The sequence below is a fragment of the Macrobrachium nipponense genome, chromosome 23 (assembly GCF_015104395.2).
Source record: "Macrobrachium nipponense isolate FS-2020 chromosome 23, ASM1510439v2, whole genome shotgun sequence".
NCBI classification, from domain to species: domain Eukaryota; kingdom Metazoa; phylum Arthropoda; class Malacostraca; order Decapoda; family Palaemonidae; genus Macrobrachium; species Macrobrachium nipponense.
The window spans coordinates 56,925,986-56,934,266 of record NC_061090.1 but is presented as its reverse complement, the minus strand read 5'-3'; positions in this window follow the sequence as shown (position 1 = coordinate 56,934,266).

Below are 8,281 nucleotides of genomic sequence, written 5' to 3'. Positions count from 1 at the left end.
AGTGTAAAGACTACAAGGTACTTAAGCACAGTGTGCTACAAGTTTACCAGATGACCCCAGAGTACTACAATGAAAGATTCAGAAATTTAAGAAAAGATGAGAAGGGAAAATTCTTAGATTATGCTTATAAAGTAAGAAGGTGTTCCAAATGTTGGGTAGAAGCTGCTAAAGTTAAAAATTTTGATGAGTTAGAAGAGTTACTTGTTTTGGAACAGTATCTTAAAGGAATTCTTGAACATATAAGAGCCTATTTGAGAGAGAGAGAGAGAGAGGTGAAGAAACTTGACAAAGCTGCTACACTGAGTGAAGATTACAATATAATCAGTAGTAAACACACTTACAATGTCAAGTACCAGAGTCAACAACGCCCAGGTTTTAAGTTTTATCCAAATAACAGGAACAAATTTAATGGGAAACCTACAAGTGATACTACCAAGAGTACACAAGGTAATATAACTCAACAAGCTAAATTGAAATCTTCATCCAGTTTTTCAAGACAATTACAGAAACCTAATGTTGTCTGTTTCAAGTGTGGAAGAGTAGGAATCAATAGTCAAGAGTGTTATCGGAATCAACAGCAGTCAAAGCCAGTTGGTCAAGTAGTAAAAGGTGACCGGGTGAAACAAACTACGGAGAGCAGTGTGGGAAAGAATCAGACTCCAGAGAAGAATGAAACTAAACAAGCTGAATGTTTAGCAACCAGTGGAAATGTTACCTCAAGTAGTGAGTGGCTTAGCAGTGTGGAGGCTTTTAAGACATATATCTATGAGGGTATGCTGTCAACTCAAGAAGGAAGTGTGCAGGTACCAGTCAAGATATTACGTGATACAGGGAGTAACCATAGTGTGGTAGTACGTGGTTCTCACCCTCAGTTGGAGAAGAGTCTCACAGGAGATTCAGTTATTTTGAAGGGTATAGGAGGAGAGGAAGTAACTCCTATATGCCGCTTACACCTGTCATGTGAATTGGTGACAGGGAATGTTGATTTTGCTGTAAAGGACTCACTGGCTGTGGAAGGTGTACATGTTCTGTTGGGGAATGAAGTTGGTGGTGTGCCATTTATTCCTTGTCCTGTAGTGACAGACAAACCATTGAGGATTAGTCCTACAGTAGAGTTGGAGAAGAATAACCCCCACCTGTTCCCTAGTTGTGTAACTACCAGAAGTATGAAGAGGACTACGACTGCAAGTGAAGAAACTGAGGATTTACACACCCAAGAAGGATCAAGTGAAGGATCTTTGTGCTTAGAAGAATTATTCCAGGGAAGTGAAGTTTCCCATAGTGTTGACCAAGAAGAGATTTCCCAAGAAGATGAAGAAGACGGCGACGACGAAGAAGAAGAAGAACCTGATGTTCCTGAAGAGACTCCGAGTAGTCAAAGTGTTACTGAAGACAGTAGTGAAACTGCAGTACCTGGTTTAGCAGATATTGAGAATTCAACCGTTGAAGTTGGTCAAGTGACAAGAGAGAAGCTAATGGACTTGATTTGCTCTTCAGAGTTGTTGATCGAGAAGAGATGCAACAAACTCCTACCTGTTACTATCTGAAGGAAGGTTTGCTGATGAGGAAGTACAGACCTACAGATATACCAGGAGATGCTGTATGGAGCGAATATAATCAAATTTTGATTCCATATCAATTGAGAAAGCAAGTGGTTGCAGTAGCTCATGAGTCTGGACATATGGGAATCAGGAAGACTGTGGAGAAGATCATGAAATATTTTTTCTGGCCCGGACTTCACAAAGATGTTAGCAGGTTTTGTCATGAGTGTCATACCTGCCAGATAGCTGGAAAACCGAATGAAACCATCAAGAAAGCCCCCCTACAACCTATAGAAGTTAGAGGAGAACCCTTTAGCAAAGTGATTATAGATATGGTTGGACCGCTGCCGAAGACAAAGAAGGGAAATGAGCATTTGTTAACATTAATGTGTCCTGTGACAAGATATCCAAAGGCAATCCCTGTTAGAAACATATCTGCCAAGATAGTTGCTGAAAAACTTGTGGAATTTTTCTCAAAGTTTGGTATACCAGAAATAGTGCAAAGTGACAGAGGAACAAACTTTACTTCAAAGTTATTCCAGGATGTGATGAATTTGTTAGGAGTGGAACAACAGTTATCCACTGCCTATCATCCAGAAACTCAAGGTGCCTTGGAAAGGTTCCACCAGACATTGAAAAGTATGCTGACAAAGTATTGTTCTGAGTCAGGAAGAGAATGAGATATTGGTTTACCATTAATGTTGTTTGAAGTTAGGAGTGCTTATTAAGAAAGTATGGGATGTTCACCTAATGAGATGATTTTTGGAAGAGAAGTGAGAGGACTGTTGAAGATTCTTGCAGAAAATTGGGAAGAAAATCAAGAGGAAAGCCAAGGAGAGTATGTGAAGAACTTAAGGAAAAGGTTGAAAGAGATTAGAAAATTCTTTTTAGAAAACTTGAAAGTGAGTCAAGAGAAAATGAAAAGGAGATTTGATGCTAAGACTAAGCTAAGAAGTTTTAGTGTTGGTCAACAAGTGTTAGTGTTCTTACCTGTCAAGAGATTTCCCCTCACTAATAAATTTCAAAGTCCTTACAAGATAATTCAAAAGTTAAGTGATAGAACTTCTGTGATTGAGACAACAGAAAGAAGAAGACAAAAGAAGATACATGTGAACCTCTTGAAACCTTATTTCTCAGAAACTAAAACTGAAACTGTGTCAGTAACCCAAACAACTTTATCTACAGAAGATGATGATGGCTATGAATTGGGAGCTGAAAGCAAGATGAATAATTCTTCGATTTTTGGAAAATTTGGAGGATAAACTGAAACATCTGAGTGTTGAACAAGGTGAAGACTTAAGTGAAGTAATTAGTTTTCCAGAAATTTTTTCAGATGTGCCTAGACGTACTGATCTGACCACGCATGAAATCAAGATTCAAGAAGATGAAAAACCTTTCAAGCAAAGAGCCTATTGCTTATCACTGTATCATCGAAATGTTTTGAAGAAAGTTGAGTATTTGCTGCAACATGGATTAGCAGAACCCAGATCAAGTCACTTCAGTTCTCCATGTGTGTTAGTGAAGAAACCAGATGGTTCATTGATGATGTGTACTGATTATAGGAAACTGAATTCTATCAGTGTGGCTGATAATTATCCTTTGCCTCTTATAGATGAGTTACTTGATAATATTGGGCAAGCCAAGTTTGTTTCCAAGATAGACTTCTTGAAAGGATATTATCAAATTCCCTTAGATGAGAATGCCAAGTTGCTGTCAGCTTTTATTACTCCTTTTGGACTGTATCAGTATACTGCTCTGCCATTTGGTCTGATGAAATCACTGGCAACATTTCAACGAGTAATGGATCAACTGCTAGGATCGATAGAAGGAGTAGGTGTATACATAGATGACATCGTGATTTACTCTACAAAGTGGGAAGAAAATCTGAAGATTCTGAGGAAAGTTTTCAAGAAACTACAAGAAGCAGGATTAACAGTCAACCTAGAGAGGAGAGTTTGGAAAGGCAGCTGTGCAGTATCTTGGGTTTGAAGTTGGGAAAGGCCTCCTTGCTCCAGTAAATGCTAATGTAGAAGGTATCCGTAAGGCTACCCCACCTACTACCAGGAAACAGCTACAGAGATTTTTAGGCATGGCTGGATTCTATCGTTGTTCCTGCTCAAATTTCTCAGCCGTAGTAGCTCCCTTGAAAGACAACTAGTCCCAAAGCTAAGTTTGTTTGGACTCCAGAGTGTCAAGAATCCTTTGAGAAGGTAAAAGCCATTTTAACTTCAAGACCAGTGCTTCAAGCTCCAGACTTCGACAAGAAATTTTTGATACAAGTTGATGCGTTGGACTGTGGCGTTGGAGCTGTTCTACTTCAAGAAGATGAAAATAATATCTACCATCCTGTGTGCTTCATGTCTACAAAACTGAAAAACATCAGAAAGTAAACTCGACAATCGAGAAGGAAACTTTAGTCTTAATCACTGCATTGAAAAATTTTGAAGTGTATGTGAATAGACCTAGGAATGAAGAAATTTTAGTGTTGTCTGATCACAATCCACTATCATTTATCCAGAGAATGAAAAACCATAATCAAAGACTGACCAGGTGATCTTTGTGCCTGCAACAGTATAACTTAAGAGTGCAGCACATTAGTGGCAAAAACAATGTAGTTGCTGATAATTTATCTCGTTGCGAATCGTTGGATTCAACACCGTGATAAAAAATCCTCTGTTGGGAGGTACATTATATATTGCTACTTTCAAAATGCATATCCTCTGTGACTGTATAAAATGTTTTGTAGAATTGTGCAACATTTTTTCAGATTCCTAGATAGCTTAGAGATAGGATGTTTTAAATGTATGTTCAGATTTCGCATAACATATTGTAACAGTATACAGTGGACCCCCCATATTCACGTTCTCCAGATTCGTGGACTCACACATTCGCGGATTTCTCTGGGGAACGTTTCCCTGCATTATTCGCGGAAAATTCGCGCATTCGCGGTATTTTTCTATGATAAATATCCACAAATTCCTGGTTTTTTTTGATGAATTTAATCATAAAATGCACTTTTTGTGATAAAACTATTAAAAAAACCAAGTATGAAAATTTTTAGTGGGTTTTTCTTGAGTTTTAACTAACAAAATAGGCTGTTTTTAGCATTTTCATAGGGGTTCCAAACATTCGCGGGTTCTAACTATTCACGGGGGGGTCTGGTACGCATCCCCCACGAATACGGGGGGACCACTGTATATATATATATAACGTAGAATGTAGAAAGAGAGAGATTGTCTTTGTACATTCAGAGCTAGAGTTTGCTTTCCTAATCTGTCAACACGTTTGATTAGCGAGCTCGAGACTTCATTTGTGTTTTGAGAATCTGTCATCAAGTAAGATAAGGGGCTTCTGCTTCGGTCGATCGAGACGGGTACATGTCTTTTTTTTAACAGACTGGTCTTGTACGCGTATGTCTTTGCTGAGAGCCACGCGCAGATAGCACATTTTGTATGTAAATTTGCTTAAGATTTCGAAGCTTCTTGAAGAATTGTGCCAAAAACGTTTTGTGTCATCTGCCCTGTCCAGCTTCCGCAAGAGAGAAGTATTTCATTAGATCTCAGATACTCGAGGCATTCACATCTCTCTCTCTCTCTCTCTCTCTCTCTCTCTGTCTCTCTCTCTCCCTCGACATCCTTGAGATTATATTAACGTAACGTAAATTGGTCAATCGTAACTTGAGGATTTCATATTTGATATTTCTTAGAGTTTATTTAGTGTTAAATAGTGTTTTTTGTGGAATCTGAACAAACATTATTGTTGTAACGGCGCCTGGTTTTTGTGAAAGTGTAAAACAAGACTGCAGCAAAGAACGAAGTTGTTATACCAAAAAGGTAAAGTATGTTATATTTTTATTAGTTGCAACTAATAACGGATAGGAACAGTGGTTAACTAATAACTGATAGGAACAGTGGTTAACTAATAACAGATAGGAACAGTTGTTAACTAATAACTGATAGGAACAGTGGTTTGGTAAAAACTGATGGTTACAATGTTTTGAGTGAAAAGATTTACACTTTTACACATTGCAAATTTTTATGTTTTGTGTTTGTTTCATTTAGTGCATTTTTTCATTTTCCTATTGAAGTGTGCCTTTTTATTTTGATACTGTCCACATTTTTCTGTATTTTCATTTACATTCACAATTTAATTGACTTTCTTATTTTCATTGCTTGGTCATTGCACATTTAATTAAATTTAACACTTGTGAATTAATTTGCATTTACTTAGAATTCTTTTCAAGTTTTATTATTGTTTAGCACTTGTGAATTAATTTTAAATTTTCAATTATTGCCTAATACTTTTGAATTTCAATTGAATTAATTTTCTTGAATTTGATGATAAATTAATTTTGATTTAATTTTACTTAATTTAATTCAAGAATTAATTAAACTTTACTTTGTTCTTAAGTAACAGTAATTTTCTCTGATATTGTGAATTTCACTTATAAACTTTGAGTTTAATAATAAATTTTTGATTTTTTATTTTTATTTTTTATAAGTGTTTTTATTTTTATACCAGTATATTTGCATATGATTATGATTATGTTAGGTAGAAACATAGAGTGGTGATTAATCTGTTTTCCTTCAATTTACTTGAAGTGACTTAGCACCAGGGAAGTACTTAGACTTCTGAAATCAGGGAAATACTTAGACTTTTAAAGTTGTTGATGGAATGATGCCCTTTGATTGATTTAATTACTTACAAGATTACCTCACACCTGTTTTGATGAACTTAGTCTGATTTTCTGCAATACTGGTAAGTTGTTAAGGGATCACTGTTGCCTTGAGAGTATTCAGTCGTTTAATACCTGTGATGAGGGTTCAGGTGTCTGGCTTTTGTGAGGTAACAATTGATGAATGGTAACCAGATACTTGGCACTTCGCAACAATATATATGTATATATATATATACATATATATGTATATATATATGTATATATATCATATACACACACACACACACACACATATATATATATATATATATATATATATATTATATATATGTGTATCATATATATATATATATATATCATATAAAATATATATATGTGTGTATATATATATATGTTATATTATTCATATATATATGCATATATATATGTATATATATATATATATAATAACATTATATATGTATATACATACTGTCTATATTAACATATCCTATATATCTATATATATATATATATAAATGCTTATATATATCTATATATATATTATATATTTTCATTCATACATAATTCAAATATACATATGAAGCGTTCGATATATCGACCGCCATATTGCCTTGACCCCGAGCCGCCAAAATCATTAATCAACTTCAGTTGACCTGGCCCGGCGGTTAACGAATGATGCGGCGTCGTTATGAACCACATCGTTTACCCCCGTCCAAACAGGTGGATCTCGTTAATCTGTCACAGGGCAATTAATTATTAACCTAGGGGAACCGTTTTACAGCAGATATCTCCCTGAAAATCCTCCAGGAGCGCGACGAATTATATATCATTCAATATTAACGACATTTAGACTGTTTTACGCCTGATTTTTGGGTCAACAGAGAATCTATAAGTATAGAAACCTTTCTTTTATGTCATATGTTTTCTGTGTAAATATTAATATCAATAGAGAGTCTATAATGTATAGAAACCTTTCTTTTATGTCATATGTTTTCTGTGTAAATATTGATATCAATAGAGTCTATTATGTATAGAAACCTTTCTTTTATGTCATATGTTTTCGGTTTAAATATTAATTATCTTATTTATGTAAGCACTCATTCAATATTAGCGACATTTACACATTTTTAACGCCTTATTGTTGTGTCAACAGAGAATCTATAACGTACAGAAATCTTTCTTTTATGTCAGATGTTTTCGGTGTAAATATCAGTAACCTTCAGTATGTATATAAACACCGCATGAAAAAGATTACTGGCAGGTCATAAAGAGTTCGGTTTGATCTGTTATTCAAAAGGTGATTTGAAATGTCAGAATCCAAATGAGATTTTATTTCATCATTAAAATTCGTTCGGGCGGTGGAAGACTTATGGACGCCTTTTTTTTTTTTTTTTTTTTTTTTTTTTTTAAATAACTGATAAACAGTTTTCCTGAGATTTTTTTACTCTGTTAAAACAGCTGCCGTCAATTAGGCGAGAATAATGTCCTATGTTAAACCGAGGTTGCCTCGTCTCTCGTATTGCTCATTGATATATCTCTCTCTCTCTCTCCCTCTCCGAAAAACTAGCAGAGTCGTACTCATGTATGTAGAACGATCTCTCTCTCTCTCTCTCTCTCTCTCTCTCTCTCTCTCTCTCGTAAACAAGCAGAGTCGTACACATGTATGTAGAATTCTCGCTCCCCCCTCAATCTCTCTCTCTCTCTCTCTCTCTCTCTCGTAAACTGGCAGAGTCGTACTCATGTATGTAGAACTCTCTCTCTCTCTCTCTCTCTCTCTCTCTCTCTCACCCCGGCATCTTTAATCACGAAAGGAGTCGGCTCGCGAACTCTTTTGACAACGCGCTCGACACTATTATAATTGCCTGTTAAAATCTGGCAGCTAAATGGCTAAACAACCGTTCATGCTTTCGGTGAGGGAGCTCCCGCTTGATATCGGCGTTAATTATAAAACGACTGATTACGGCAGCTGCCGAGGGAGATGATGATGATGATGATGAGAGAGAGAGAGAGAGAGAGAGAGCAGGTCTCTACGCATCCGTCGACCTTTCTGGGTCGGTGA